Below are 9,351 nucleotides of genomic sequence, written 5' to 3'. Positions count from 1 at the left end.
GCGTGCATGATTAGTGTACGGTCAAATCGGGGGCGTCACAAGTTGGTATCAGAGCCAACTGGCTGTAGGAATCCCCCTTTCCAACTCCTTGGCCGAAGTCGAGTCTAGACATTACAAAACTTTTACTAACATGGATGTGTGTCTTACAGGCCCACGTCGCCATTGGGTGGTATTAGGATCTTTTACTCCCTGTCTATACTCTGGGACTCTGATCTCTCTTCTATTCGGGTTAAGTGAATTTTGCTAAATCTAACATTAGGGTCTCGTTATCACTTTCACCCGGAGACCCCCTTATTACTGATGATCGTCTGCTGCACGTGAAGACCCTGAAGATACTCTCCGCTGATAACCCGAGAACTTGTGTTCATCGCTTTTGCAATTCCCTTTCATCGATAAACTCCTATGGATAACCACGTATACTCGCCAGTCATACAATGTTTCCCAGTTGATCTTGTTATTACAAGATACCCCGAAATTCTCTCTGTTGTTCCGAGAATCCTTTGAGCTTACTGCCTTGCTGATCTTTGTCACTTGAATACCCCTACGGATAATTCTCGCACTTACCGAGTATCCACTCACCCCCAGTTGATCTAAGTATTTCACAAAAGTGTTCAAAATACCTTTCGATTCCAAAGTATCCTCAGGAGCCTTTTTGCTCTTGAAATTCTTGCTTACTTGCATTATGATTAATATTAAGTCTCGCAAACTTATTGGCATCTCTTGTCATTATCATTTTGAGTCCGTTGATTCAATTTGTTGCGAATGCTGGCAATCCTCAGTCGAAATCCTAAAATTCTTCCTTCTGGCTCAAACGTCATTTTAAACATGAGCTGGTATCGACCAATCGAATTGCCATCGATTGTACCCCTAAGGCTATTCAACTTATCCATCCTTAATCAGAGCATTTGCTTCTGATCCCTTGATTTGGAAATCATAATTCCTTTGCATTTGAGATTTGAGTTAGTCAGTTGTTTCAATAATCTGATCCCCTTGCATTCTTTCTTCCTCTAGTTGAGTACCGATGCTCACATCTGATCCCTTGTGGACAACCAAATCCTTTGTTAGATTATTATCCGACAGTGTCCTCATATTTAATCACCTTATGAGTTCTTCCCTGATACATAATGCCTTTGGTAAATTGTATCCTCTGCTTTGTCAACCATGCTCTGCTTTTGAGCTGGTGATAATTACTCTTGAAGCTTGTGGCATATATTCCTAATATGCCCCGATGGGTTGAACCTATGCCTTCCATAATATGTGTGAACTCGAAAGATTTTATGAGTCATACTCTTATGGTATTTTGCCAGATAAAATTTTCAACACTTCAACTTCATCAAACGCGAGAAGTGAATGAAAGGTTATGCATTGAAGAAGTGGGAGTCGACCTTGAACTTTGCGTTCATGCCCATGGAAACGATGTAGCTCTTATCATTAAAGCTTCTCTTAAATTAATTATTCCCTTGGTATAAGTTCATCTTATATCTGGGATCTGGCCTTTTGCAATCGTGGTTCCGACCATGTTCTCCTTTAAATACCATTTTTCGTACAAGTTGAGCACTTGTCTTCTGCAGAGCAATACCCCAGTCCAACCTTTACTTTGGTTTGTCGTCGAGTATTACCCCCCTGGTATCTCGAGATTATCACGGAACTACATAACTTATTATGAGTTCTCCATCAAGTGCAACATTCTCACTGATTCCAATTTTTCACGGGCTTCGAGTTTTTAAACACTCAAAACCACCTATAACTGAATCGAGTCCGCACTGCGATTAAACAACGATTAGTAATCTTCTTTACTTATGAGTTTGTACCCGATCACGTCATTCCTAGCCTGATTGGCTACATCATTATCGTGCTGAATTTTAACTGTGCTACCTGGACCTTCCCAGCGCACAAATTTCGACAGTGAGCTAATCTTACGTCGATCTTCCTCGTCATATCACTTCTCCTTGAACAGCAAACTTGATTTTGAGTTTGTGTCCTAACCGTGGTCCCAATAACCTTTCGCTTTCATCAATCCTTTGACTTGATGTCATCGTCGATCAATTACATCTTCTTGAAAACCCCTCGACAAATTTGTCGTGATCATTGTCAACAATTTGACTTCTTCCAAGTTGTGTGTTGAAATTCAGGATGAGAAATACCATCCTTGCCCCTCGATGAATTGGGTTATCATCGACAACATTCTTGCCTCCCCCCAACACAAACTTGTTCATATTTTGTGTTGTATCTTGATTTCCCTGCTATCCAACTTATGTTATGTTCTACCGTGGAGTATTACCATCTTTGATGTCAAGAATGTCGTGAGGATTACTCCACCTCTTAAGAATTCTTGGTACAGTGATACTTCTCACCATCCCCATTCTTTCTTGGTCCCCGTGTTGTTTCTAACCGAAATACCGACAGATGGTCTGTGATGTGTAAATTCTAAACTCCTAGCAACCCTATTGCTTTGAAGTTATTGGTCTATAGTTTCATTCTACGTCTATGGCTTATTGAATCATCATTCGATCATTGATCGTGCTACCTAGCCCATATTTCGGGTGCACATTTCAACCAATGTTTAACTGTGTATGTTTTCCTCGAGCATACATCATTAAGTCATTCGATCTAGCTAATGTTATCTCCTTGTTCACATAGTTGTGGAAATCCATCTTTTGGAAATCTCAACGGATTGTCGCTGAGTCAATCAGTCACCTCCACACCTTTCCTTGATTTAATGACGAACCCTTGTCTCAGAACTTGCTTCCATAGTTCGTTTCCCGAGAATCTTACAATGTCATCTCGTCAATTGGTGTTGCACCTTTTTCTTCTTAGGCATTCCGAGTCTGAAGTATCTAGACCCCAATCAGATCTGAATCTCGTTCAGATATGATGGTTGAAACTTAATTCCAAGAGTTATAACATTGGTCTCTATATGACCCGGTAAGGTGATGTCATGCCTAGCACATCTGGCCGGAGGACCTACGGTTATAGTTTCCTTATTAGCAAGGTTATCTTTTCTTCCATGAGGAAATTGTAAGACTTATTCTACAAGCGGTTTCTGATGGATCCTTTGTGTTTCCAAAATCCGATCTTTACCCAATGACCATGTCAATGCTATCTCGAAGCATGTCTGTGGTACTCCGATTTTCAACAAGAACATTTGAAGCCCAATGCTAAATGTTTCCTGCTCAATTATCCAAACACCGTTGTATGGGTAATGTCATGAAATTTCTCTCCCCTTTCCTAAAGGATTTTCTACATTATATCCTCTCATGGATATCATGCTCTGCTTGTCCGTGGGAAGGATATACCCCTGAAATATGTGTTTAAACACATTTTCCTTTCCATTGTTCTGTTTAATCTGATCATATTTTCCTTTCCATTGGTTGGTTTAACGTTTCTGGTGATCATTATGATCTAAGCAGTATTAATTCCATGCTTGTACAAACACCTCGGTGTACAACTTTGTCAGTAAGACCCTGTTACTATTGTTGGTGACATTCCGGTAACCACCGATGGACGAGAACTTTGCCTATTGGTCCGGGTCGTTTCAACGAGCAGGAAAATGGTTCTCTTCGTCCCTCGCCCTTGGTACCGACGATGTTGCTGACATATAACTGACAGGCTACCCTCTGACATGCCTTGCTATCATGATCGTGCAAGATGTCACCGCCCTTCCTACTTTAACCACATGGTGGGCCCATAACCCACAGTTCCACAGGATCAAAACCTGACTCTCCTGTGCACCCCCTGTTCCCAAATTAATTCATCGCGCGTGGCCTCGTATGTAATTCACGAGCCACCTTCAAGTCTGATATCAGACACAATACTTATTCCCATTGCCTTGAACCCCTTTCACGCCCTGTAACAGGCATCGAACGATTGCCTACCCGCTCGAAAACTTCCCAGGATACCTCCTTACTTTGCTCTCGATATTTCCGTCAGTTTCAATTCGAGAGTTACTTTCCGCCACCTTCCCCGATGTTAGCTACCAGATAGTCAACCTTGCAGAGGTCCGTTCTCCTGGAATATACCCACCCTTTATTCTTTCGTAAGTACGATGGAGTTCCCAAAGAAAGGACGACAACTTTATCATGATGACCTGAAACAGCAGAATGAAGACATCAATGTAATAGATCAACCTCTTCGAGAAGAACAACCAAGACCAAGAACACTCCCTAGAATTTCGTAACCCGAACCTTCCCCCTTTACTTCCCTCTTAAATCTCGGGACGAGATTTCTTGTAGTGGAGGAGAATTGTGACGCCCGGATAATTATGCTACAGTAAACCTACGCTAATGATGCCACGTCACCTCTGTTAGTGTTGATAATCTCGCGTTACTTCAAAACCGGATCAAAATTCAAATTCAAAATATAGCAAACAATAAAAGTTTCCAAATATTAAAACAAAAATGTTCGGAGTGAACCAAATATTGCATAGATAATAATGGTGGAGAAACCTAACTTTAATAAAATGTTTAAGTGTTCAAAATAATTAAAATAGAGGTTTAAATATTAAAATAAATGCCTTTTTAATTTTATAAAATATTAAACTATTTTAATTTGGGTTGAAAATTAAAGTGGCAACAGTATAATTAAAAGTATTAATTTAAGTGCTAGTGATAATTTTTATAAAACTAAAATAAAAAAACTAAAAGAAAAACAGTAAAAGAAAATAAATAAAAGAAAAAAATTACAAAAGAGAAAACAAACAAAAAAAAGAAGGAGGAGGAAACCCCTGGGCCAACCCCCAGGCCCTGCCGGCCAACCCACCCATTACCTTATCCACTCACCTCCCCCCCAGTACGCACCGACACTTCCCCCCACTCCCCCGAAATATCCCCCCCTCTCCCCCGATTTGGATCGGGATCGAGGAGGAGACCACCGCGCCACGCCGTCGCCCGTCGTCGCCAGGAGACCACGCCGCCACGCCGGAGCTCCTCCGCCGGCCTGCTTCCTCCCCCCACCGGCCTGCTCCCACGTCGCCGTCGTCCCCGCCCCCCACCTCGAGCCCCGCTGCCACTCCCCTACGGCCACCGTGAGCCGCGCCCCTCCTCTCTCTCTCCCTCGCCCCGTGCTCGTCCCCCCTGCTCGCCGCGGTCGCCGCGCCCCCGCGCGCGCCCGGCCGCGCTCGTCGCCGCACACGTCCCCGCGCGCCCCCGCTCCCTCATCTCCCTCTCTGACCCCACGCCGGAGTCGCCCTCGACGGGACTCGCTCGTCCGCGTGCTCCCGCAGCTCCACCCGAGCCCTACGCCGTGCCCCGCTCGCCTCCCTGCTGGTCCTAGCCACCGCCGCGACCAGAGCGTCGGGGCCGTGCCCGAGTGGCTCGGCCACTTCCCTCCCTCCTCCACGCGCGGCCGTGCCCGCCGCCGGCAGGCCGTCCTGGCCACTGGCCTCGCCCTGCACCACTGGGCCGCGCACGCCTCCCCTCGCCTCCAACGCTCGCCCCCACGCACGTCGACGCGTCGCTGCCGCCCGGCCCGCGCACTGGCCGCACCGTGGCCGGCGTCGCCGCCCCCTGGTGGCCTCGGGCGCACACGGGCGCCCACGCCCGCACCAGTTTCGCCCGCTCCGCTAAGGCCCCCTGGGCCACTGCCAGGTGGGGCCTCGCCCCCGTGAGCCACTGCCCCTGGGCCCGAACCCCCTTGGGCCACAGACAGGTGGGCCCCCGCGCCCAGAGAACGTTAAAAAAATATATAAATAAAGAAATAAAAAATAATAATAAATTTAATCAATTAATTAACTAAATTAATTAAGTTAATTAATCATGTTTAAATTAATCTAATTAGTTAGTTAATTTAATTAAACAGTAGTTAATTAGCTAACAGCCCCTAACAGGTGGGACCCACCTGTCAGGTTGACAAGGTCAACGGTCAACGTTGACTGCTGACGTCAGCATGACATCATGCTGATGTCATAAATCCAAATTTCGAATTAAATTAAATAATTAATTAAATTCCAGAAATTAATAAATTCTTTTGAAAATCATATCTTTTAATCCGTAACTCGGATGGAAATACTTTGTACATGAAAGTTGCTCAGAACGACGAGACGAATCCAGATACGCAGCCTGTTCGTTCGCCACGCGTCCCTAGCATAGTGAACCTGTAACATTTCACCTCCGGTTCATCTGTCCGAAAATGCGAAACATCGGGAATACTTTTCCGGATGTTCCCCCCCTTCGCCGGTACCACCTGCTGCCGCGTTAGGGCACACCTAGCACCGCTCATTGTCATGTCACGCATCGTCATGCTTATGTTTGCATTGTATTTACTGTTTCTCCCCCCTCTTCTCTCTGGTAGACTACGAGGCTGACGCTGCTGCTGCCCAGTTCGACTACGGAGTTGACGATCCCTCCTACTTGCCAGAGCAATCAGGCAAGCCCCCCCCCTTGATCACCAGATATCGCCTATTCTTCTCTATACTGCTTGCATTAGAGTAGTGTAGCATGTTACTGCTTTCCGATATCCTATCATGATGCATAGCCTATCCTTGCTACTACTGTTGTTACCTTTACCTGCAATCCTACATGCTTAGTATAGGATGCTAGTTTTGCATCAGTGGCCCTACATTCTTGTCCGTCTGCTGTGCTATACTATCGGGCCGTGATCACTTGGGCGGTGATCACGGGTATATACTTATATACTATATACATGACACCTGTGGTGACTAAAGTCGGGTCGGCTCGTAGGAGTACCCGCAAGTGGATCTTTGTGGCGGAGCGACAGGGCAGGTTGAGACCACCTAGGCGAGAGGTGGGCCTGGCCCTGGACGGCGTCCGCGGTTACTTCGACATAACACGCTTAACGAGTTCTTGGTATTTGATCTGAGTCTGTCCATTTGGTCTATATGCACTAACCAGCTACGCGGGAACAGTTATGGGCACTCGACGTCGTGGTATCAGCCGAAGCTCTTTTTGACGTCAGCGACGGAGCGGCGCGCGCCGGATTGGACTGGAACGCCACTAGGCTAGGTCTGCTTCCGGCCGCCCTCGCAACGTGCAGGTGTGCAATGGGCGATGGGCCCAGACCCCTGCGCGCATAGGATTTAGACCGGCGTGTTGACCTCTCGGTTGAGCCTAGGTGGGGCTGCGACGTGTTGATCTTCCGAGGCCGGGCATGACCCAGAAAAGTGTGTCCGGCCAAATGAGATCGAGTGTGTTGGGTTATGTGGTGCACCCCTGCAGGGAAGTTTATCTATTCGAATAGCCGTGTCCCTCGGTAAAAGGACGACCCGGAGTTGTACCTTGACCTTATGACAACTAGAACCGGATACTGAATAAAATACACCCTTCCAAGTGCCAGATACAACCCGGTGATCGCTCTCTAACAGAGCGACGAGGAGGGGATCTCCGGGTAGGATTATGCTATGCGATGCTACTTGGAGGACTTCAATCTACTCTCTTCTACATGCTGCAAGATGGAGATGGCCAGAAGCGTAGTCTTCGACAAGACTAGCTATCCCCCTCTTATTCTGGCATTCTGCAGTTCAGTCCACTGATATGGCCCTTTACACATATACCCATGCATATGTAGTGTAGCTCCTTGCTTGCGAGTACTTTGGATGAGTACTCACGGTTGCTTTTCTCCCTCTTTTCCCCCTTTCCTTTCTGTCTGGTTGTCGCAACCAGATGCTGGAGTCCAGGAGCCAGACGCTACCGTCGACGACGACACCTACGACACTGGAGGTGCCTACTACTACGTGCAGCCCGCTGACGACGACCAGGAGTAGTTAGGAGGATCCCAGGCAGGAGGCCTGCGCCTCGTTCGATCTGTATCCCAGTTTGTGCTAGCCTTCTTAAGGCAAACTTGTTTAACTTGTGCCTGTACTCAGATATTGTTGCTTCCGCTGACTCGTCTATGATCGAGCAATTGTATTCGAGCCCTCGAGGCCCCTGGCTTGTATTATGATGCTTGTATGACTTATTTATGTTGTAGAGTTATGTTGTGATATCTTCCCGTGAGTCCCTGATCTTGATCGTACACATTTGCGTGCATGATTAGTGTACGGTCAAATCGGGGGCGTCACATAGCACCACCTATCGGAACCACGCCAAAAATCTCCGTGTCTACATTGTGTTTGTCTTCTTCAAACCCTTCCCTTTACCTTCATATGCAATGTTTTACATTCTACTCTTAGAATTGCATGTGTAGGTTGATTGCTTGACTTGTGCTAAGTTGCTAAAATCTGTCAAAACTTAAAATTGGGAAAATGCAAGATTTTTATTTGGTCAAGTAGTCTAATCACCCCGCCCCCCGCCCCCCTCCCCTCTTTAAACCTACTTTCGATCCTACACATGTGGTCATGTATGTGTGGTTGCGCACTTTTGATGTGTTGGATTCTGATTTCAAAACAGCAGAGATGATCCTTTTATTTGGACGTATTTGTACGCAACTCAGATTGATGCCGCATGTGGTCATGTATGTGTCGTTGCGCACTTTTGATGTGTTGGATTCTGATTTCAAAACAGCAGACATGATCCTTTTATTTTGACCTATTTGTACGCAACTCAGATTGATGCCGCCACAAAACGCAATGCCCCGTCCAAGTGCAGCTACTATTTACCACCGATCTGAGGGGTCATCACAGGTCAGGTCAATGGCAGCGACGGTGGCTACCTCTGTGCGGGGATGCCCGGCTATGTGTCGTCAGTGGTCTTCTTCGCATGGCAGACGTCCACGTCGTCCTTCCCATGAACCGATGGCGACGCCACCGCGTCTTCGTCCAGATCGTCGACATCAATGTGATGCCTCAAGATTATGAACAAATTGCAGGCGAATTTGTTCTCCAGCAAGATCAAACCCGGCCTGTTTAAACAAACAGGCGAGGTTGTAGCGAGTTTGTTCATGCTGATGTTTGTGATTATTCTGCATCTAAAAAGAATGAACTCTAACATACTTTATTTAACATATGTAGCCAATTTAAATGAGGTAAAAGAATTAATATCCCATAGAAATTAATTAGGTGAATTAAAAAGAATTTTATTAAAGGAACTGCTGCCTTTGAATAATTCAATTTATTAAAGGAAATCATTCCACAACTTGAGCCAAATGGAAAGGATAAGTGGATATGTAATGGATCAACCAATAGATACTCATCCATGCAAATGTATAAAAGGTTGATGGAAGATGAAGAGGGGCATCCAATTTTCGAATTAATATGGAATAGCTCAAGCAGGCTTAAGCACAAAATCTTCCTCTGGTTGGTAGCTCATTGCAGAATCAACACTAGAGTCTTGCTCAAAAGAAAAGGAATAACAACAGATTGTTCCTGAGCCCGCTCCCCCGCTCCGCTAGGGTTCACCCCGACCCCCCCCCCCCCCCCCCCCCCACCCCGCTGGCCGCCGGGTGCGCACCTCCCGGCCC

Source organism: Triticum aestivum, chromosome 4D (genome assembly GCF_018294505.1).
Source record: "Triticum aestivum cultivar Chinese Spring chromosome 4D, IWGSC CS RefSeq v2.1, whole genome shotgun sequence".
In the NCBI taxonomy this organism is placed as follows: Eukaryota; Viridiplantae; Streptophyta; class Magnoliopsida; order Poales; family Poaceae; genus Triticum; species Triticum aestivum.
This window is presented reverse-complemented; position numbering follows the sequence as displayed.